The 10,226-nt window shown below is 39.4% G+C and overlaps 1 pseudogene; it reads right to left on the bottom strand.

Moving 5' to 3' along the window:
- Positions 1-8,190: 8,190 nt before the first annotated feature.
- Positions 8,191-8,534, bottom strand: LOC115292962 (annotated as a pseudogene).
- Positions 8,535-10,226: the final 1,692 nt, after the last annotated feature.

The following is a 10,226-nucleotide window of genomic DNA, read 5'->3' as shown; positions in this document are numbered from 1 at the left end:
CCAAAATCAATCATCAAGGAACCCTGTACAGGAATTCATAGGCATGATCTTGTACCATTCTGCCAGGAATGGACGGAAGGGGTTGCAACTACCATCGCTGACAGCTTCTTGCCTCATTTCTGACCTCTTTGAAATTAGGGGCTCGGTCAGTTTACACCAAAAGGAGTTGTCAGGTATAACATCTGGGGAAATGCAGAGGAGAGAAGGAACCCTTAAACGTGGTTTGAGATTATGTTACAATTTGAACAGTGAGAACTTTTATTTTTATTTTATCTTATTTTCTTAAAGTTTTTATTTATTTATTTTGAGAGGCAGAGAGAGTGAGAGGGGGAGGGGCAAAGAGAGAGAGAGAGAGAGAATCCCAAGCAGGCTCCGCACTGTCAGTGTGAAGCCCGATGTGGGGTTCAAGCTCACAAACCATGAGATTATGACCTGAGCCGAAAGCAAGAATGGGACACTTAACTGACTGAGCCACTCTGGTCCCCAAGAACTTTAAACTTACTGTTGTGTGAGAATCCAAACATCATAGGCTATGGCTGCTGGTTCATTAATAGTGGTCTAGTTATTTATGTAAATGTGCAACCCCTGGGAGTGAAGGAAAGAAAATCCAGTAGCGTGTGCAAATGATAAGTTTATGAAGACTACTGAGTTATGGAGAGCGTCATGTCATATTCCATAAGGGAAGAAGCTTGCTTGAATTCCACTCTATAGTAGAATCCATTGTTAAGTCAATGTAGCCATCTCTTCATCATACCCTCTCTATCTCTCTGGAAGAGCTTCTCTCTATTTTTAACATTCCTCTGTCTTTGTTATGGACTCCAAAATATGTAGAGCAATCGGTCTGGAAATTTAAGTGATGTGTTTTTATTTTCCTTGGAAGCACCACATTTTTCCAGAACCTCCCCAAAGCATGAAACTTACTGTTGAATGTGTTGCTCTTGAAAGCCTTTGGCAAATGCATACGAAACTAAAAAGAGTAGCTTTCAAAGAAAATTTTTCTCTTATGCCAGGCCATTATGATCTGAATCCTTACACTCCCTGGAAGGGTACTCCCTTTCCCCTCTTGTTTTTAAAAATCCTCTAGAAATTCCTGAAAATACTAAGGATGTATAGCTTTTATTTATTTATTTATTTGTTTGTTTGTTTGTTTATTTATTTATTTGAGAGAGAGCACAAGCCCACAAGCAGGGAAGGGACAGAGAGAGAGATGGTGAGAAAGAATCTTAAGCAACTGAGGGCTGAAGGGGGAGGGGGAAAGGGGAAGGGGAGTGATGGTCATGGAGGAGGGCACAAAAGAAAAGAAAAGAAAGAAAGAAAAAAAATAGAAAATCTTAAGCAGACTCCACACCCAGTGCGTAGCCTGAAGCAGGGCTTGATCTCATATGAGATCATGACTGGAGCAGAAATCAAGAGTCAGATGTTTAACTGACTGAGCCCTAAGGGATCTGTAACTTTTAACCAGTAATTGTTATTTCACTCTTAACTGATCTAGTGTCACAAGAGCTCTGTGCATAGAGCCTGGCATCTAATCATAGATCTCCCTTCAAGGGAGCCAAGATGTCGTCTTAGCTCCTGCCTTTCCCTCCTTCCATCTTTATTCCTTCCTTTCTTCCTAGTAAGGAAGATTAAGCATTACAGGCCCTGATTACTTGAAAACTATTGGCATAATAACATCAAGTCTTCCTGGTGATCAGATTATTTGTCCTACAGAGTTATCTGAGGGGTGTCTGAAGGACATGAACTGAACACCACTGTGGGAAAACTTCTGAGAGTTTTTTTCTGGAACACATACAGTGAGCTAGACTTGTTCTAGGTACTTTGGCTACATGAGTGAAAACCTGACACCAACATACAAACATAGCCATGGGAAAAAAATAAACTAGAGGTCCAACCCAGAAAGCAAATCTATCTTCTGTGACTCTTTACATATCATGGCTTAATTTAAATCAGATTTTACCTTAGTATTGCAGATTTCAGTTTATTTCTTTTACTGTTCATGTTCATTCAAAATAAAAGGGGGGGCCACCTGGGTGGCTCAGTTGGCTAAACATCCGACTTGGGCTCAAGTTATAATCTCACGGCTTGTGAGTTTGAGACCTGCGTCAGTCTCTGTGCTGACAGGTCAGAGCCTAGAGCCTGCTTTGGATTCTGTGTCTCCCTCTCTCCTGCTCATACTCTATCTCTCTCTCTCTCAAAAATAAATAATAAAATGTTTAAAAAAATGTTATGTGGGTCTGAATTCAGATAGAAACCTAATCAGTAGGACTAGATGATATCACTGAGAAGCCATCTTTCAGGATCTGTTTGAACACCTTCAGTGATGCGGGCTCACTATTTGTCCGAGAAAGCCCCTTTTCTCTTTGCTCAGTGCATTAGCTTAGAAGCTTCAAGAAGCAGACACCAAGAAGGTATTAGGCAGATGTTATGAACTGAATTGCATGTCCACAAAATTCGTATGTTAAAACCGTAAACCCCAATGTGACTGTATTTGGGCATAGGGCATTTGAGGAGGTAATTAAGGTTAAGTGAGGTCATAAGAGTAAGGTCCTAATCAATACATCTGCTGTCCTTATAAGAAGAGAGAGAGAAACAGGATGTATGCACACAGAGGAAAAGCCATAGGAGGGCACAGCAAAAAGAAGGTAGCCATCTGCAAGGCAAAGAAGAGAGAGGCCATAGTAGAAACAAACCTGCTGATACTTCGGTCTTTGGACCTCCAGCCTCCAGAATCATGAGAAAACAAGTTTCTGTTGTTTAAGTCACCTGATGTGTAGTATTTTATTTTGGCTGTTCCAGCAAATACAGCAGGCAGTAGGTTTATTGGGAGAATTACCTGTGAAGGAACAAGTGGGAGAGAGCAGGAATGAGTAGGGAGAATCTTCAGGGAGCCAGGTATGTCTGATACCCACACAAGGAGAGAAGGAAATAGATTGATAAGAAAAGTCTAATATCTCAGTGCAGTTCTGAGACAGTTTCAGCTAGGTTGACAAGGAATTCATGAAAATATTGCCCATCAGAAGGGTTCTGCACCAGGCAGGAGTGGCCTGGCGTAAGTGCTGGAACTGTGGTTAGCCGCTGGCTGGGAAGCGTTCCAGAGGGATGCAGGGAGGTAACAATGGCAGCTGTCAGTCGGCGGTGTTCCACACAGCAGGCTCTCGTAAAGCTGGTCTAAGCAGCATGCCTCCAGTGCTGCCTCAGCCAGCTCTACTAGGAAGCTCTCCTGATATTAAAAAAAAAAAAATCAGAGTATCCATACTTAACACTAAATGCTCCTCCATCATTGACACAAATGAGTTAGGATTCCATTAGTTGCACATAGCAGGAATTCATCTGGAAGTAGCTCACACAAAAAGAGAATGCTTGGAAAGGTAAGTCAGTTACCTAACGGAATTTAAGGATAAACACTTCCTGAGAGTTGAATTGCTGTAATGAATTAAGGAAGTTTCCTCACATTGTTCCTCATGCCTGTTTCTATCTGAACAACTATAGTTTGCTGTAAGTATACGGACTGGTTTCCTCAACTATTCAGTCATGGAATATGGCTGCCAACTGTTTCTGAGTTTACATATTTAGGTCACATATAGCTCAGAGGTAATATTGTTTCCAGGGGAAATATTTGGCTGGCCCAGCCTGGGTCAAGTATTCATTCTGAACCTTCAACAATGGTGGGAAAGCAACAATGGTGGACTTACATCAGACTATGGTTCTCAAGCTTGACTGCACGGTGAAATCACCTACAGATCTTTAAAAATACTGGCCACGTAATCCCTCCCCTTCGCCTCACCCTCAGACTCCAACCTCCAGCCCAGGATTCTAATTTAATCAGTTTGGTGTGCCATCTGGTCATGGCGAGTTTTAAAACTCTGCTGGTGATTTTAAGGCACATCACAGGCACATGCATCACCCATGAAGCCAGATGGATGGGAAGGGGCTGGGAGGGCGAACAACCGCAAAGAAGGGGTCCTGGCAACACTGATAGATTCCCACCACGAAGTCAAACTTTCCATTGTTTCTAAGGAATCTTCTTACTTCACCTATTCAATTAAAGCTGTATTTCTACACCCCATTTCTTCAAAATAAGTATGTCTTATTTTGTCATGTTTTTGGTTACAGATTTTTTAAAAATTCATGCCAAAAAAATCCCTCTTCTACCATAGGAAAAATATTCTACCTTCCTCTAGCATGTAATATATATATAAGCCTTATAAAAATAATAATTGTGTAAAAAACCCTCTAACTTGAAATATACTTTTCGTACAGAAATAAAAGTCTGAAAATGTGTATGCTTCTAAAACAAACCAAATTTTTGGCATAAAACTTATGCTAGCAGATAACTCATTTTTATAAATTATCTTCTTCCATTCTGGCGGAGGTACCACTTCAGCAGTGGGACCTGCTGAGGCCAACTCTTTCCCAGGTATCACACTCCACCTTTTCTGGCTTTTCAGAAATGTATTAAAGCAACTCTGGTTGGAATGCAACATGTTGCATTGGAGAGTCTTGGTAAAACCTGTTTAAATGATTGGTTCTGTCCTAAACTACCACGCTTTCCGATGTTATTGTTCTATTTGATCAGATACCAGACTTTATTCCCTCAAAATTTATATAAATATTGTTTCCACTTTCTCACCAATGCTTTGTATTGTTAATCTTTTTTATGTTTTGTTAATCTGATTAGGAAAAAAGTGGCAACTTGTCATTTCTGTTTGCCTCTTACTGATAATGAATGAGGGTGAGAAACTTGGCTTACATTTATTGGAATTTTATGTTGTCTTGTTTGGGGAGAAGAGGCTTGCGTGTTCATCATGTATTTTGCTAGTCGATGGTTTGTCTTTCTTATTGAAGTCTATGGGCTCTTTATATATCATAGATATTAAATATCATCTATTATTTATCTTATAAATCATCACCACACTGAATGTTCCATTTGATTGACTCAATAAAATGTATTGTTCCGTGGTTTTGGAGGCTTAATGTGAACTCGGGGTACCAGCATTTCTAGGGGCTAGGAGGGAAAGATATGTTCTAGCCTTTTTCTTTGGTTCACAGATGGCCATCTCCTGCCTTGTTTTCACATCATCTTCTTCCTTACATAATTGTGGCTAAAAGTCCCCTTCTTAGAAAGATAGCAGTCATATTGAATTAGGGCTCACTCTCATGACCTCATTTAAAAATTTTTAAATGTTTTATTATTTATTTATTTATTTATTTAGAGACAGAGAGAGGCAGATTGCAAGTAGGAGAAAGGCAGATAGAGAAGAAGACACAGAATCCGAAGCAGGCTCCAGACTCTGAGCTGTCAACATAGAGCTCAATGTCGGGCTTGAACCTGTGACAGCAAGATCATGACCTGAGCCAAAGTCTGACACTCAACCAACTAAGCCACCCAGGTGCCCCTTTAATGACCTCATTTGAACTTGTTACTTAGGGTCTGTAAAGACCCTGTCCCCAAATTAGGTCACATTCTGAGATACTAGGATTTAGGGCTTCAACATATAAGTTTTGGGAAAACAATTCAATACACAGCAGAAGGTTTCCTGGAGCTGGGCATTCAGTAAAGCTTGTGAGATAGAAAAAATATAGGGTGAATCAACAGACATTCAGACAGTAGAGGCATGTCTATGGGTTTTGTGCAGTCACCATATCCTAGTGTTTGACTTGAAATATCTTTTGACTCAAGAATATCTGAGCTCAGGAATTATCCTATGAAATACAAAGTGGATTTTAGAATAGAATATGTGTGTGTCTGAGGCAGGTAGAGAGAAGGTGGGGAAGGTGCTGAATGTCCTGATACTTAACTAGTTTTTGTAATAGGTCTATTGCAGAAGCCCCTGTCCGGGTGTTTAGCAGCACTTTATATTCTTATCCTGCTTTCTCCACACTTCTTCCTCTACCTATATACACTAAAAGTAATAATTAAAACTTGCTAAAAGACATAAGATGCCTCTCCTGAGGAAAGGAAAACATTTCTTATTGGCAGAATCCAGGGCTCTACCAGATGCAGTGAGTGAGGGCTGTGAAAAGATGAGACCTAGGCCAAGAGAGAACCCCCAGCTCCAGGAGTGTATAAAGAAAAGGTGGTGGGGAAACGGCCAAGTGACTCTGCGGGGTGAGGGGATGCCTGACTGGTAGCAGTTTAACAAGGAATTTGCAAAATTCTTGAATATTCAAAATATTCTTCTAAATTCTGGTGGCTGTCGGCATTCTTTGGCTTTCTTGGCTTGTGACCACTTTACACTATTTCTGTCTCCATCTTAAATTGCTTTCCCTTTTGTGAGTCTTTTCTCTGGGCATCTGTCTCTTTCAATTGCCTTTGCCATTAAATTTAGGGCCATCTAAGGTGCCTGAGTGGCTTAGTCAGTTAAGTGTCCAACTTGCAATTTTGGTTCCAGTCATGATCTAAGTCTTGAGATCAAGCCCAGCGTCAGGCTCTGTGCTGGGTGTGGAGCCTGCTTAAGATTCTCTCTCCCTCTCTCTCTCTGCTCCTCCTCCCTCCCTCCCTCTCTCTCTCTTAAAAAAAAAAACAACTAAGGCCCACCCAGATAATCCAGATGATCTCTCATCTCAAGAACTTTAACTTAATCACATGCAAAAAAGGTCTCTTTTTCCAAGTAAAGTAACATCTATTATTTATAAGATTAAGATGTAGGCATGCATTTTTGGGGAGTGGGGGGAAGCCATCCAGCCTGTTACATTTACTACATTTAATTCTAAAGTTAGAATCTAAATTCTAAAATTCACATTAGATTGATTTTAAAATTTAAAAGGAAAGAGATAGAAAGTGAGAGAATTTTTTTAATATTTACTTTTTGAGCAAGGGAGCTAGAGAGAGAGAGAGAGAGAGAGAGAGAGAGAGAGAGAGAGAAGAGAGTGAGTGGGGGAGGGGTGGAGAGAATGGGAGACCCAGGATCCGAAGCAGACTCCAGGATCTGAGCTGTCAGCACAGAGCCCGATGCGGGGCTCAATCTCGTGAATTACGAGATCATGACCTGAGCTGAAATCAAGAGTTAAGCCACCCACATACCTGAAAAGTAAGAGGAACATTATGTTATTATTATGGACATGAAATCTGGAGTCAGACTAGTTTAAATACCAGTTCCATCACTACCTAGCTGTTAGCGCTGTTTCTTATTGTCTCTGCGCCTCTGTTTCCTCATCTGTAAAGTGAGATAATAATGTCTGTTTTATTGGGTTGATGTGAAGATTAAATTGTCCATAGTAAGTGATATATGTGTTTGTTATTATTATTTCTATTATTGTTATTATTAAATAGAGGGAGATTAGCTGGATTCCCAAGATTCATTAAAACAGTGGCCTTTATTAAACATCTTATCTTCTACTTCTACCAGAAACTTGCCATTTAGAAGTCCACAAACTAGATTTGAAAGGGGTGGACTAAAGATCCAACTTCATTCATCTGTACCTTCCAATTTTGTCTGAGGTCTGTCTTGAAAATGGTAACAGGCTGCTTTGTTTTCCTGGTTCTTATTTTGCATTGAAGAAGAGAATGTATACTTTTTACTTGCTCAAAAGTGGCTTAAATTTGTCCCTTTCCAACAGTACCAGATTTAGGAAAAAGCAAAATTTGAAAACCTTGAAAGATGTATTTATGCTATATGCTTTCACCATCACAGTTTTAGTCAGCATCACTAGAACATTCATTCAGATTTATTATGGTGCAAGAATAGAAATGCTAGTCCACTAAGCACTCATGTTAATGTTTATTTAACAAAATAAATAGATTCTGACAACCTGGTAAATTATGTAAGGTGGAAGGTAAGAAACCTAAAATATAATTGACTTACATAATTCATTCAGATGCCTTTATCTGCAAGTATTAAAATGTCTTCGTTTCTTCTTCTAGGAATTGCTTAAACAATTGATATGATTCTTCTACATAACTTTGTGGTGTAGAAAGTAAAACAAGGAAACCTCTAGAATTCCATTTTCAAATTGACCCTCATTTGTTGTAGATTCATTCAAATAAAATTATTTTCCATGATGTGGTCAATTATACAGGCAATTATTATTTAACGCTTTGTTCTGTTTTTTAACTTTAATTTTAAATTCAATTTAACTTCACTTTTATTTTATTTTGTTTTTCAATGTTTAAGATCCCTTTTATTTATTTTCTTTATTTATTTTTAAATGAGCTCCAGCCAGTTTTATTAAAGAGAAATTTTGCATGGTTTACTTTTCACCATTTTTTTCCAGCATGCTTTTAATGATGCCAGAATCACCTGGATCATAATGCCCAGTGTACATGTTCTGCAGCATTTCTCATGTGCTGTGCCCAGTTCCATATTATTGCCACTGTAGTGATAGACACCAGTTTTGGCCAACATGGTGCAGTATCCTATGTCAGATTTCCTCAAGGCTAGGTGGTTGTTGGGGAGGATGACCAGTTTTGCTTGACATGTCTGATCATTTTCAGTCTGCTTATTCCCTAGTGCATAATTTCCACATTTCACAGTGAGTTGGAGCCTAGAGTTGATTTACTCCAGTGACTTTTTCATATTCTTTGTGGCCATCATCTTCCCTCCTGCAGTGCAGGACCCAACCAAGAGCAGCTGCCATGACAGATGGGAGTGAGAAAGGATAAGATCTCTTTTATTAAAAATAAATACAACACCTTTTTGGGGTGGACAGAATGGGAAATACTAAATAATTCAAATAATTAGAAGAAAAAATCAGGTGTTTAAAATTTTTTTAATATTGTTTATTTATTTTTGAGAGACAGAGAGAGACAATGCGAGGAGGGGAGGGTTAGAGAGAGAGAGGGAGACACAGAATCCGAAGCAGGCTCCAGGCTCTGAGCTGTCAGCACAGAGCCTGACGTGGGGCTTGAACCCAGGAACCGTGAGATCATGACCTGAGCCAAAGTTGGATGCTTAACCGACTGAGCCACTTAGGCACCCCAGAAAAAATCAGTTTTAATGAGTAAAACTGTGTTTCTGAAAGTGGCTTTTCATCTGCATTATTGTGACTTACATTTAATTTGCCTGACCGGAAACTAGAAAGCCTCAGGCTATTAGATCCAGAAAAGTGGTCTCATGACCATGGTGAAGTAAAGTCAGGAAAGCAATATATATTTCAAAATTATTTTAAGAATTTAGAATATGGGACTTATTTATGGAACTACTCAGTAATAACTTAGTTGAAAAAATATTTAGCTCCATTAATTGCATAATAAAATGTACTATATATAAATTGTATCTTAGTGCTGAGAAAAGTAGCTCAATATTTATTATGAGTTATCCAAATTTAACACTATGATCAGATGCCTTTCATTTTTGTTCTTAATAACTTAGATTTTATTTATTTTTTTTAGGCTTATTTATTTTGGGAGAAAGAGAGAGAGTGAGTGAGTAGGGGAAGGGCAGAGACAGACGGAAAGAGAGAATCCCAAGCAGGCTCTCTGCTGACAGTCAGCACAGAGCCTGATGCGGGGCTCCATCCCACAAATTATGAGATCATGACCTGAGCTGAAATCAGGAGTCGAAAGCTTAACTGACTGAACCCCCCAGGTGCCCCATTAATTACTTAGATGTTAAAGCATCCCTTTTGCATACACTTTCTCTCCACTTAGGCTTTCAGTGCAGTACATAAGTAAAACCCAAGGCAACTAGGGACAAAAGCAATGTCCCCAGTGGCTTTCACTGACTCCTACCTTTTTCTTTACCTGAGAAATTCTCCAGCAAAAAGACGAAGAGTAAATCCTCATTGTAGACAAAAGAGATGAGTCTGGCTAAGTTTATTTCAAAAACAGACTACTTCCCTGTCACTAATCGCTTTGTTTTATGTGTAAGTTCTCTGCCGAGTTTCCAAGGTCCTTCATAACCTTTCCCCTCCTATCACAGTATCTTTCCAGCCATTATCTCTACCTCATCAGGTCAGTTATTCTTCGGCTCTTCGCAGGTACCACTGATCTACCACTTAACGCCCTTTTCTTCATCCACTACCAGAGTCCTCTCTGCTTTTATCCAGACTTTCTTAAATCAATCCATCTATTTTCCCTTGTAGCACTTGATCACACTTACACACTTTCATATACACTGGTTATATACAATGGGTCCTTCCAGGGTGTGTAATTTTTATGAAAGGATGGGCATTATCTGTAACCTAGTGCCTGGCATTTGCTAAATAATACATACTTGTTTCACTTCCTCTCCAACTTGCAACAAGTTTGTAAACATTCACAGACGGGGAAAATACGTATTATTCCT

This window comes from Suricata suricatta, chromosome 5, assembly GCF_006229205.1.
Source record: "Suricata suricatta isolate VVHF042 chromosome 5, meerkat_22Aug2017_6uvM2_HiC, whole genome shotgun sequence".
NCBI classification, from domain to species: Eukaryota; Metazoa; Chordata; class Mammalia; order Carnivora; family Herpestidae; genus Suricata; species Suricata suricatta.
This window is presented reverse-complemented; position numbering and strand designations above follow the sequence as displayed.